The sequence below is a fragment of the Poecilia latipinna genome, unplaced genomic scaffold, assembly GCF_001443285.1.
Source record: "Poecilia latipinna isolate Pla-1442-1.1 unplaced genomic scaffold, P_latipinna-1.0 Scaffold813, whole genome shotgun sequence".
Classification (NCBI taxonomy): Eukaryota; Metazoa; Chordata; class Actinopteri; order Cyprinodontiformes; family Poeciliidae; genus Poecilia; species Poecilia latipinna.
Genome location: NW_015113429.1, coordinates 235,621 through 249,699, shown reverse-complemented (window position 1 = coordinate 249,699; position 14,079 = coordinate 235,621).

The window sequence follows — 14,079 nt, the reverse complement described above, 5'->3', positions numbered from 1 at the left end:
AGGACAGATTTTCAAAGGACTAGTTATTCACACTGACAGACTAGTTTTTGTTTTTGTACTCAATTTCATTGAGTGAATATGACTTGAAGTGTTGTCTAAAAAAGTTCAAGTTTAGTGACACAATAATAATAACTAATAATCTGTTTTTAAAAACAGACAAAAAAACATTCTAAATAATAAGTACTTTTATAGCAAAATGCGGAAAAAAATGCATCTTAATTTTTAATGCATTTTAATTCTAATCTAATTCCATATTTAATCAAATTAAATGAATTCTGGTATATTGAGGCACACTTCAAATCAATATAATTATTTTGTAAAGTTGTTCACATAGTATTTCCATTCATGAAAAATTATATTCATAAAACGGTAAAACGTTGTACTTTTTACTTTTTTATCTGGCATTTGCTGGATAAAACTCTGGTAAATGCCAAATTAAACCTTCGCTGTATTTTCTGTACACAAAGAAAAAAAAAAAAAAAAAAAAAAAAAAGGCAAGCAGTAGATTTTAGACTTTTACTGAAAAATTTAAATATGAAGAGAAGATCTGAGAGCTGCATGAGGAGGATCAGATCACTTCATTCCTTGGATCAAATCAAATTACACATATGGCTGTGTGCCTCAATGAAACCAATGTTATTTGAGAGATATTGGCAGAACAAATTGCACCATGAGCTGGAGTTTGATACACACTGACTGACTAAAGTTTAACCTAACTTAATGAAAAGCTTGCAGCTTTCCTCCGCTCTCAGTGCTTTGGCAGGCAGATGAAGCAGTAGGACTCTGGGTTGTGAAGAACTGATGCACTGCTTCCAGTCTCAATGCATGCACTCCAACTTGACTTACAAGCTATATGTTAAACTTTTGTTATTCCAATGTCAATGACTTTTGCACAAATTATAGGATTCTTGAAATTTAACTTATTCTTTTATGATTAAAAAGTACATTATAGCATTTCCCTTGCTCCCGGCAGTACTCTTATTTCTCTCTGTCTTTTTTAATGAAGAATAACTCCTCTGACATAAAGGAGGCATTATTTCAATAAACAGCTTCATTTTAGTCATTTTATAGATGTATCATGAAATAAGATATTTCTCAGTCAGGTATCAATAATATCTAACTCAAAGTAGTAGTTGACATTGTTTTGTCTGGCTTTATGAAGGTAGACCGGCGTGTTTAGAGAGGGGAATAGAACGGCTTCTGGTGGGGTGTGGTGCATGGAAGCTTGTGTAATTACAATCAAGTGGTCATCTACCACTTCTCTTAAGTGATGCAGAGTCTAATTAGCAGCATCAAAGACTGCCATGGGATTGAGACCTAACAGGAAAGTGAGGAGAGAGGGGAGTGTTTTGGTGTGTTTGTGAAGAATAAAAGAATAAAAAGGTATAAAGTGGCAAGGATGACAGGACTGAGTGCCGCATTCTCCTTTCTCAAGTCTCCCTAAAAGCTTAAGCAGGAGAGCCTTTATGGATGCCAAGTGCTCTATTGTAATAACAAGCTGTAGAGATGGGATTCAGTTGGGATTGGGACTGGCAAAACCGACACAATCTCTGCTTTAAGGTATTCAACAAGACAGCATAGTTTAGACTTTAGCAAATGGTTTACTTGCTTAAGATAAAAGTAAAATATATATTTTTTTACATTTAATGTTCCGAATTTAAAAATACAAGCCTAAAAAATATAAATGGTCTTTTACTTCAGTACTTTAAAACGGTTTTATTAAGTTTAATGGTGTCTATAGTTTTATTTCTGGATGAGGCCTTTCATTACGGTTGATCATACTGATTGAATACAGTATTTAATCTGAGTTTAATCATTCTGACCACAAACATCCAAGCTAAATCCTTCCTCAGCACTAGCTGCTAGGTGGAGGAGAAGGTCGCTCCACTAATCTCCCTCTACAGAGGACAAAACATCTTCAGAACGACTTCCTTTCATGGCAGTAAACTCTGCAGTATAGCTAACACTTTCTAATGTTCAGACTTCTGAACCAAAGATCTTGGGGTGATAAAGGAGGAAGCTAGATTTCTGTTGCTATGCTAGTTTTCATGTTTAATGAGCTATTATTTTGATTCAAAGGTTTTTCCTTGATCCTGTGAAAAACATGTCTCCCATTTCACAAGGTAAGCTGAGTTGGTACTCAAAACTCAATTTGTCCTTCATGACACACATCCAGTGTGCATCATCTGCTGGCTGATTGGCCCTTCTAGATGTGATGTGAATTTTTGAGAAAAGGGAGAAGAAATAGCTTATGAGCAAGACACACATATTTCTGAGTTCAGGGCTCCATAGACTCCGGTGTTTCCCGTAAGGTATAATTAGAAATTCTACTGATGGTTTGTGCAAGTCAGTAGACCACGTTCAGCCTGAAGTGTTGAACAGTTTCTTCAGCTGCAAAGGCAGGATTATTTATGTTATTGATCAGTTAGTATTTAAGACACAAGAAGTATTCTTGGATCTATTCTTCCTGCCCTCTGGTCCACACTTCATGAAAAGATAACTAGGTGTCAGATAAGCAAAGGAGAGTCTTTTCCAGACAGGATGATGGGAAAAGTCAGATAAAAATCTTGGAGCTCTTAGAGCCTACAACGGTTGAATGATTAGTTGGAGTACATCATTCCTTATTCTAGCCAAAGTCCTATTAATTCTGATCAGTAGAAGTAAATTGTTCTTTGCTGTTTGTCAGACCCTGTTTCTAATACTGTTTCTCATAAGAAAATACTTAGAAATATAGATTTGAATTTTTATTTTTTTATTTTAGTCCATAGATAATGAAAATCTCTAGTTAAAACAAATTACTTTGATAAGAAAAAAAAACATTTTTGGATGGATGGATGGATGATACACTACTGACAGTGGAAAATAACTTGTGTTAAATTTATAATTGCACTTTTATTGTAAAGGCAAAATACATGATGATGGTTTACTTAAACTTAGTTTATTATTCCACTAACGTGATTATTACTTGCTGCATTTTAACAAAGTCTATGTAATAGCTTTCTGGATCTTAATTCAATTCTATTCAGTTTATTTTTAAAGTGCCGATTCACAACAATTGTCTCAAGGCACTTTACAAAAAAAATAAAATAAAAATAAAAATCATTTTGTTTCAGACATTCCATTTGATCCTAGTTATCATCTTAAAGCATTAGTGGGAGTTTCTGAATTGTTTAAGTGAAGTTCAGAACATGTGGTTGCAGAGCTTGTAATAGAGGTGCCAAGTAAAAATCAAGTTCTGGGCTTATTGACAATGAGCCTGGTGCCCTTCACTGTGAGGGAGACCATAGATACAGCAGAGCTGACCTGAATGTCTCAGCCAGGAGAGAAGATGACAAACTACAGCAGCTTCAGTCAGACCTCCAGAGCAGCTACTGGGCCAGAGCTGGGTAGAGTTCAGTGAACACAGCAGCCTTTAGCTCTTGGTGCAGCTTTTGATATTAAAACTTTAGCTTCTTGTAACTGAATTAACTAGGCCCATCTGCATGCAGGAGACTGCGAATGATTCAAGTTTGGTAGAACAATACATCCTGAGCCTCGGAATGGTTTTGTTATTTAACTACAGACCTTGTGTTGGATCTGGGAAAACTCTTGGTCACTCCTCAGTCTCCTGAGTCAGAAACCTTGTTAGAAGTACCAAGTCGTGGCTGGTTTTCATGTAAATTAAGTTATTTTCTCTTTTGGGTAATAACGCCAGCAGTGCTCATTGTGAAGTTCAGGAACATGCCTGTAAGCAGTGCTGTCAGTAGCCAATGTTTTAGAAAAATGGTTCAACGGTCTTGAGAGACCTACTTTGTTTAACCCATCATGAAATACTTTTAGCGATTTACTTTCATTAGTTATCATTAACTATGACTTACCTAGCTGACATTTGCACTGGAAGGGCCAGATTTCTGGCAGCTGTAGGCTTTTTCTTTTTCTCCCTATAATTTTTTCTTCATGTGTTCTATGATTTATTCCCTTCGCCATTCCATTTTAATTCTTTGTATATGTGGATTACTTGAGCTGTTCCCATCATCAGATGTAAAATTAATATCAAATTTCCCATTAGAGTTATATTTACAGAACAAAAACGGATGTGTTCAGTACTTATTTTTCATACTGTATAGATTGCAACAGGAATAATTGCCATTCTTGAAAAGATCAAGAAGACCAAGGTGTTGTCGTAGTTTAATTAATTAAACTATCATTCATGTTTTGAACAAATGACAAACAACAAATATGCCATCAAGTGAAAGCGTCACCCAGTGTATTATTGTGGAATATCACCTCTGCTGCCCAGAAAGTGAGCTGTCAGAATGTCATGACCGACATACAGCAACGATCTTCAGTCAGAAGCCTCTTCACATTAATTGAAACACTGATTGCTACCTGAGATCCTTCCTGCCCACAGCATCAAAATCCAGAACAGAAGATACTTTCAGGATGTGAGTTACAACAAGATCTAATTTTCCTTTTGGGATAATTAAAGTATTTTCAAATTGTATTTACATTTTTATTTGCTGCCATTTCATAAAACTTGAAGAAGAAAAAAAGAGAAACAAAACTGTGAGGATTTGAGTTGTTCTGTGTTTATTTAGGTTCTGTTTCTGAGTCTCTGTGCTGTCCTGTTTTGATTGATGCTAACAGTATCAGTTTATTGATATTGTTAGCTACCGGTGCTGAGCCTTAGCTTCCGCTCTGCCGTGCAGCCTGTAATCTGGACTGTCTGAGCTACATTTTCATCATTAAATCACCATTCATGTTCTACTTGGGTCTCAGCGTTCATTCTCACCATCACCTCCACATCATGACAAAAAAAAACAACCCTAAGAATACTATACAACAGTGATGTAATATGGAAAGAAAGAAAATCATTTTCATTAATAAACAGGGCCATAAGATGAATGCAGATTACAAAGTTGATTCTGAGAGAAAATAAGAACATATCCTACAATGAACCATGCTGTTGTCTGTTAGAGGTGTCTGGCTTTCCAAACTGTTATTAAATCCAGTCGTGTTTCTGGGGAGCTTGCTTACATTCCCAATTTTAGTAAAAGCAGCGTAGAGGAAAATTGAAGTTGGATTAAAGAGTGAATGAATAGATCGAAATAAAGTGAGTTTCTTTTTTTCAAATGCTGCCTTCAAATTGGGTTTTTGGACTTTACAGTTTTCCATTAAAACTGATGGTCAACAGCTTTGTCAAGCCTCCACCTGGAATAAAGGCGGGCATTGCATTGTGCCGGCTGCAGTACTGCTGTCTCCTTTTTCTTAGCAAAATTCAACCTAAATATGCCATCCAGACTACTGTCCTCCCCCTTATTACAAACATTATTAGTTTGGACTATTCAAATTACATAAACAGTGGAATCCCACCATCATAGTGAGTGGAGGCTCTGCTTCAGATGGATCATGCACTGATAGGATGATCTTACTTTAGTTGATGACTTTCAGAGACAGCGGAGGACAAATCAAACTCTGAGAGATCAAACCTGTAATTATGTTTGGAGTTACATGGCTATGGTACACACACACGCACACACACACACATGCGCAGACAGATATGCAAAACATTCCTCTTTGAACATCTCACTCAAACATCTCACACATCCAGTTAGTTTTTTTCCTGTTTTGTGCCCATGTTGTGATGCAGGATTACTATTTGGTTGCTGGCTGGATTACATCACTCAGGCCAGCGGACCCCTGAAGAATTCTATTAACCCTGGTTATGTCACACCTTATAACATGCCTCCCTGCTAAACAGCATGGGGCTGACCAGGAGTACAGATTAAAGTTTATAATGAATGCCCATCTCATTTATTTTCATGTATTTTTCCAGTACACTCTGCAAATCAACTAAACCTAATATATTTCCCCTTCTCAATAAGTAAAAATAACAACTGTGGTTGCTTCTGGTCTACTAACATTGGCAGAAATTTCTTTAAGTGGGAGAGACAAGAAAATGTAAAATAGAAAGGGCCAAAGATGATTAGAATGAGGAACTATGGCCATATGGTGTTCAGGTGCATCTCAATAAATGGGAATATTACTACAAAATATATTTTTTTCCTTCTGAAATTCAGTTCAGTTGAATTAAACTGAAAGTGAGGTTAATTAAATAGGTTTGTTTCACAAACAACAATTCTGATGACTATAGCTTGCAGCTATCAAAAACAAAAACAGTAAGATATCCAAAACATTAAATGAAATGTTATGTCATACCTTACACAATCTTTAAGCCACAACACTGACTTGACACTTGTTCAGCAGATAATCACTGACATCCTCCACAAAGTCCATCACAAAGGGTCTTTGCTGAAGAAGCTAAATGTTGTAGTTAAGCACATTAGCAGAAAGTTAAGTGGAACTTTATTAAATAGTGTCACTGTCTTAAAGTGATGGTTCTTTGCATCACAAACAGCAAAGCCAAAAATTGTTGAACTGTTGTCACCTAATAAATCAGCTAATATCTTACTTTTGTCTGTTCCATTGCTAATCTTTTGTGTGTTTGTAGAGAGGCTATTAGTAACTGGTAAACACCCTCTACTAGTACAACACGTTAACTAATCCACAGCATTCCAAAATACTATCACCAGTTACTATCTTGCCTGCGCTGGATGATGATCTGACCTAAATACAGAATAGCTTCACACACACTCAGTCCAACCTAATAAGATAAGCAGAACCCAGGCAACACAAAAGATTTCTGTGGTTGTGGTATTCAAATATTTTAAGTGTTGTATTTGTTCTTACCAGGGTTGAAAGTAGTTTTAAATTTGTGCCGCTACTATGACGAAAATAGTCAGTGGCTCACTGAGTGATCCAAAACAAATAAAATCATAATATTTTATTGTACTGTAGGGTCCCTGTATGGATAACACAGAAAGTAGAAGTACTTCACAATGTGGAAAAAATATATATTGCGGAAAGTAATTAGTTACTAGTTACTAACCAAACCTTACATGTACATTTGTTACTGTAATCACAATTTCTCTAATTTGTACCTTAAGTTGTCTACAAAACCCAAACTATTACTTAAATTTGTTTGAGTAAAGTTAGTCAGTTAAATTTGAAATTGTATCCATTAATGAGTAAAAATATAACATGAGAATACACCAGAAAAAACAGCACTGATCTTCCAGCTGGGTTTGTATTAAAATCTCATGGCGTTGCATCAATGGGAAGACAGAGGAGCAAAACCTATCAAGTTTAGTTCAAGATAACATCTGAGAAAAAGAAAAGCCCTTGCTAAATTTAATGCATCAGTTTAACTGTAAGTACAGGCAGCAGCTTTATCATAGATTATAAGCTGGAATAATATTTTAACAACAATTAGAAATGTCAATTTTATCAGATATTTGTGATTATGATTTGTATTGACTAAAATTTGAAAACAGAAAATCAGGTGCTTAGTTTGGAGTCAGTTATTTAAAACTACTAGATCGGAGTAACAAACAGCAGCTGTCATAAGATAATAAAAAAATAATGTCCCATTAAAAATACACAAAATATTTTGTGTTGCTTTTTTATTTATAAATTTGCTCTGTGAAATAAAAACAGTTTAAGACTAACATGTTCTCATTTCCTTTGTGATGAGCTGAACTTTGTTTTGCTCATCACAAAGTAACTAACGTACAATTTTAATGAGGTACTTGTTACTTTTGATGTTAGTAACTTTACTTGTATTTATGTGCAAATTTTGTAATCAAAAATAACTGTAGTTTTACTTGAGTAGTCTAATATTTTGTACTCTTTCCACCTCTGTTGGCATGTATAAACATAGCCTGAAAAAATTTGAGAAACACTGCATTATATGGTTATTAATATAGGGTGAGTTTCCACTGCAGACATTTTTAGGAGCAGGGGTAGCTTCATCTTCTCATCATTTCCACTGCAGAAAAGATGGGATTTCTAGAATGGAACTCCACCCAGAAAATGGCGTTGGTAGGGAGGCAGCACCTGTAGTCACCTCAGAGGAGGGATGCTGCAAAGCCAGTCACTTGATGCAAGATGTTCTTAGACAGAAAAACTTCTACCAATAACAAAATGTATTTTAAAATTGCTTCAAGATTAAATTTACTGTTCACAGGAAAACTTAAGTGAAGTTTGAGCTAAACATTTCACATTTCTGGAATTTTTTTTTTCAGTGAACTCCCAATTTACATTCCTCTGAAGCTCATGTTTACTGCTTCAATTATTAAAATCTGAATTATTATGAACTTATGAGGGATCCTCTCCTCATAAGGAGAGGACCCCTCTCCTTATGAGGGATCCTCTCCTTTCTTCTCTCACATAGAGTTGAGAGTCAGCTCTAGCTACAGATTCTCCAAGTTCAAATTATTAATCTGAACTTCGGTGCTTTGAAGATATTCTTAAGTCTGAACAGTGGGAATTATGTTTGAGAATGAATCATTGAGTTGATTATAAAATTTTTCTAAAGCCTGAAGTTGTTTTAGGACATTTTAAGCATCCTGGTAGGTTGTCACTTTGTTCCCCACTCAGACTCAAACAAGCACAGAAGCAGTTGTTGCACAACAGCCAAAACTCTCACAAGTCAATAGAAGTGTTGCTGCTTGTATTTTTCTCTTCACCTCAGTTGGTATGGATATACAGATGCTTTTCTTTGCAGATAAATGCATGCTTTGTCTTGACTGAATCCTAAAACAAACCATCTCCTTTCAGTTTGACTGAATCCTAAAACAAACCATCTCCTTTCAGTTTGACACCATCAAATGTATGTTTGCCCTTCTCCCAACTCTGAGTCAGACTCCAGCACCAATCCCAGTGCATACTTCGTTTGTCATAACATTTTTTGTTATATTGTTGTTTATACCATTCCTTTATGTACAAGGCCAACATGTTCCATTTTGTAGTATTTGAAAGAAATAGCAAGTATTTTTCTGCAGACTTGTTCACAGATCACCCAAACCCAAGAAGTCACAATTGCTGCAAATTTAAGCCGTCTTCCCACCTTATAGTCCGGTTAACTTGGTTTGATTGGTGACCAAAATTGGAACATTTGTTCCACTTTCAGCTGCTGTGGTTCTTTTTCACATTGCACTGCATCAAACTAACCAAACCTTTTTTTTTGTACCTTTCTTTGCCACATAAAATCTTCATCTTTTTTTTATGAAAATGACTTGGAACTATCCTAGTCACATTTCTACAGTTTTATTGTCAGAAAGCAAAAAGAAGTCTGAAATGTAGAACTAAAAGACAGACTTCATCTGTCACTTTGAAAGCACCATGGATTTTGGAGCTGCACTGACTTTACTTTGCAATCCTCCAATTGCAAAATAAAGTGCCTCCAATTGAGCCTCCAATTGAGTATTATCAATCGATTAAGTTTATTTGTATGGCGTATACAGAGGTAAGGCAGTTCAAAGTGCTCTACATCGTAAAACCACAAAAATATGCAGTCATTAAAAACACCAATCAGTCAAAAATTGAGAAAACCAGAAACAAACATTACATTTTGATGACTGCCATCATCATAATCATCAACAGACATTGAATGTGTTGGTCAGTGCTTCATTTTTATAAGACGTCTGCACTGTAACTGTAATGGCTCTCATCACTAATGACATCAAAATGCTACAGCAGCCATATTCATTCAGGACAATGGCAGCGGTAAAGTCTGTGTGGAGAACAAGATGAATCCAATTCTCAACAGAATTGTGGTAGCAACAAAACATTGTTGTTTAAGCCTGAGGGATTCACGATATGGTGATTGGGAGAATATGAACGGAGATGGGGTTTTTTATTCCATTTTTAAAACCCAAAAGGAACATGGAGGAACATCAGTGCTGGATATGAGCTTGTAAGTTAGGAGTTTACTGTAGAAATGCAGCCAAACTCACCACTATATACTCTACATTTCATCAGTGTAAAGGAGCCAGACTCGACACCAGCGACTGCAACATCTTTGCAGGTACATAACTTTTCTCAGCAGGATGAAAATATCAATGTACAATACATGACCCCATCCATCCATCAATTTTCCATACACCGTTGTCCCTTATTGGGGTCGGGAGGGTTGCTGGTGCCAGTCTGTTGCAGGACAACAGATAGACAGGACAATTAACCATACACACACACACTGATACCTAGGGAGAATTTAGACAGAACAATTAACCTAACAGTCATGTTTTTGGACTGTGGGAGGAAGCTGGAGTACCCGGAGAGAACCCACCATGCACAGGGAGAACATGCAAACTCCATGTAGAAAGACCCCGGGCCGGGAATTGAACCCAGAGCCTTCTTGCTCTACCAACTACGCCACTGTGCAGCCCATGACATGATCCCTTATCTTTAAAATGTAAACACACCACAACACAGAACATTCAGTCACAAGTTTACCTCAGCAGCCAGTGGCACTTTCTCAATAAGAGTATCGAAGCCACTGTATGCCCTTATTTTACTATCATTACTGTTATTTTTACCATTTAAAAACCACACCAAGACAGAAGTAGAGTAACTGCATCTATAAAAACACAATGGGTTGATCAGCATATTTATATGGTGTTTAAATAAGCCATATTCTAATTTGAAGGATAGTAACACCTATATGTTATATCAAATATTATCTTTATGTATTTCCTGTAATTGTATGTGGATTCAGCTCATGTTTGATGGCGGTGTGAAAGGCGATGACAGGCTCCAGCTGGACAAACCGGAGGAGCTTTGCAGTGATCCGTCACATTCAGATCACTGAGAGTTTTATGTCTGAGACACTTTTGTGTTCTGTTGCTGTGTGGACTACTGCATGAGCCGCTTCATGGTGTTACTGTTTAGTGTGTTTTGGGGGAAACATCTCTGAACTGCTGATTTTGTTTGTGATCAGCTGATTCAGGTTATTGATATGTAATATGTACACTGTAATGCCCACAAATAAGTGCTTGCCAACTGACCAATACGAAGAAGACTTTTCACATCAAAGTGTTTTTTTATTTATGATGTTCTGTTATTTGAAAGAGGAGATTAATGGAGCTATGATCAGGATGAAAGAAACACTATTGTTAGAGCCATAAATAGGAAATATTTAAGTTATTGGATGGTCTGTTTGTATTTTATAAAATTTAGTTAGGACAATTGATATTTGGTTTAGGCATTTTTATTGTGCAATTTAGTTTTATTTTGAAAGGCTTAGTTCCTGTCGGGTTGTATATTGCCTTAAGAAAAAAGAAACCATTGTCCGGATTGCTTAGACACGGTTGGATTACTTAGACACGGAGCAAAAACAGTTTTTGACCGTGTAGACTGTGTATTTTTGGAAAGAAAGAAAAGGGACTGATTTATCGTCATTTTTGTATTTGTATTTTTTACAGATAAAGAGTTTTTTGTTAAATTCACGGTTCGCACGCGTCCTTTACTTCCAGTGTCTAAGGAATGACGCAGATATTGGATCTGTTGCCATAACAACTATAAACTTGTCCACTTTCTAACTGTCAATTTTTCAGACTCCAAGTGACATTTTTAAAACTACAGCTAGTGATAAATCTAGAAACTCTGTGTTGTTGGTGACAAAGCTCTGCAGCTGACTGTCCTGAACTAGCAGCGAGAGCGGCCATTAGCCTCCATTAGCTTCTCCTCCTTCCTCAGTCTGACAGTCATCACTTCAACACCAAACCTTCACCAACAGTCAGAACAGAGCAGACCCATTCCACTCTGTGTCCACATTGCAAATAAATCACACACTTGTAAAGCTGAGGAAAGCTTTCAATCAATGCTCAACAGATGCCATGACAACGCTAGGTACTCCAACTCCAGAAGTGAGACGGTTTTAGGCAAACTAAGCAAACTGCACAAAAATATCAAACTTTGCACAGAAATATAAAGATAGAACCCTAAACAACCTGTTTAGACAGTTTATCAGCAAAACAAAAAGTTGTTTTAGGGTTGAGTTTCACTAAGTTGATTTACACCATGTTTCTGCATTGAAGCATGTTGAAATGGAACTCTTCAGACGTCATCATCTTTCAGGGTTATAGGCATTCCAGATGTTGTCATTCTGTCTGTACTCTGTCCAAACATCTGGGCAACAAGCGCACTTATGAATATTAATGAGCGATCTATGCCTTTAGAATAACATGTATGATGGACAGAAAATTCAGATCCCAGGTGGGATAAAAAAAAAAAACAAACACTGGTGACGTTTTTCTGAATAAAAAAAAAGTCCAGAATAGTGTTAAGAAAATAAATTTAAATATGCTAGTTTTAAAACTTAACATGTCTTGATGAAAATAGCCTAATTATAGTTTTAAAATTAGTAACTTATTCTGGCCTATTGACCTTTATTTTACCTGTAGTTACAGCAGATGGTTTGCTAGGATCTTTTGAACTGTCCTTTATCTGTGTGGGAAACAATCAGGAGAAGTTCCAGCTTTTCACACTCATTTGTGAAAAGCCATAAAACAGCAGGAGTTCAGGAGAGTCTCTGCTCTCATTTTGTTTGAACAATGGAGACAAATAACCTTAGACCGTGACTTGCAGGAAGCTTAAGAAGGGCCAGAGATAGCTTCTGGTTGGATGAGCAAAGGTACGCCTTATTTGAATAAATTAAAAGACAAGAATACGCCTTTACTGTGAAACTTTCTACACAGGAGTAACAAATCAGATTTGCTCTTGCAATTCTCCAAAGACGTCTTTGCTTTTCTTTCTTTCTTTCCATTTGTCTCAGGTAAATGAATATATGTCTCTGTTGTTCCGCAGTTTCTGCTGTAATTTTATGCGTTGTTTCCTATTGGATTAAACTCTGTAATTCTGTGACTCATTGTTGTTTTCTGTGTGGCTACACGCAGTCTGCCGGGAGGACCTGGGATCGAAGAAGATCGAGCCAAAGAGTTTCTTTCTTAAGAAATATTATAACCTAAAATCTTCTTCAACAATAGGATAAATGTTCAATTACAATGAATCACTCAGTTCAAGCTCTTGATGTAAAGCAGCCCTGTTAGGTTCAAGTTCTTGGGCAAAGTTAATATTCATAAAGGCACAGATTTAAATGTTATAACACAGCAATCTTGTCTCATCTCATTCAGTTCAACCTGTTAAATCCAAAAAATAAGTAAACTCATGACATAATTTCATTTTACGTAGTAGTTTTTCTCTACCAGAAAAACATCAGAAAATTATCTTGAGAACTTTGCAGCCCCAGTTTGTGTCACTTATAATTTCACTTTTAACGTTTTTTACATCCACCGCAAATAAGTTACGTTTCCAAATGAATCGATTCCCCACCATCTGTTCATTAATCAGACTTTCAACGCGGTTAGCTTTAAATGCCTGCAGAAATCACTCCATAGTTTATCACTCTTTGGATTCATCTTGGTTTTCTTCATTTCTCACTGTTTTTCTTTAATCCCCTGGACACAACGTCTTATTAAAATGAGACGTTTCAGATGGAAAGCATTCAGCACAATGTGTGAGCGGGCAGAAGAGTTCAAATTATGAAGATAACAATATTACTTAAGACAAGACAATATGAATGCTCATATAACTCACTGCCAAAATTTAAAAAGCAGTATTTAAGAGTGAATTTCTATCCTTTATGCTGTTTATAATTTATGGATAGTTTATTGATAAAAGTGATAAAAACAAGGTTTGATTTACTGCAACAAAAAATGTATTAAAGAAAAAAAAACATACTCCAAAGACTAAATCACACAGCATTTCCCTCAAATGCATTAACAATGTATTTATGTTGCTGTTTCAGGGAGATCCTGTCTCCTTCTGGGGCTGCTGCTTTAACTGTTACTTCATCACACATTAATAAAAATCTACATTTTTTAATTCTAGTTGCTAGTTTTGCCATCACAGACATAGTTACGATATCCTGTTTTGTTGCAGGGAAGAGGAGTGCAGGCTGTGTTAATAAGCACTCCAAATTAAGATGGATAACAATGCTTACAATGCTTATGTTTTGAATAATAATAAAGCATTATTTTGGTTCAGACTTATTGTTGAACGTGACATATTTTTGCCATTTTGGTGGTATTTGGAGCTTCTTGTAGTGAATTTTGTCAGTTTGACCTAATTTCCAGATTTAAATAATTATACTCCTATCACAAAACTACAAAGAAATACTTAGACCAAAAGAAAAATGAT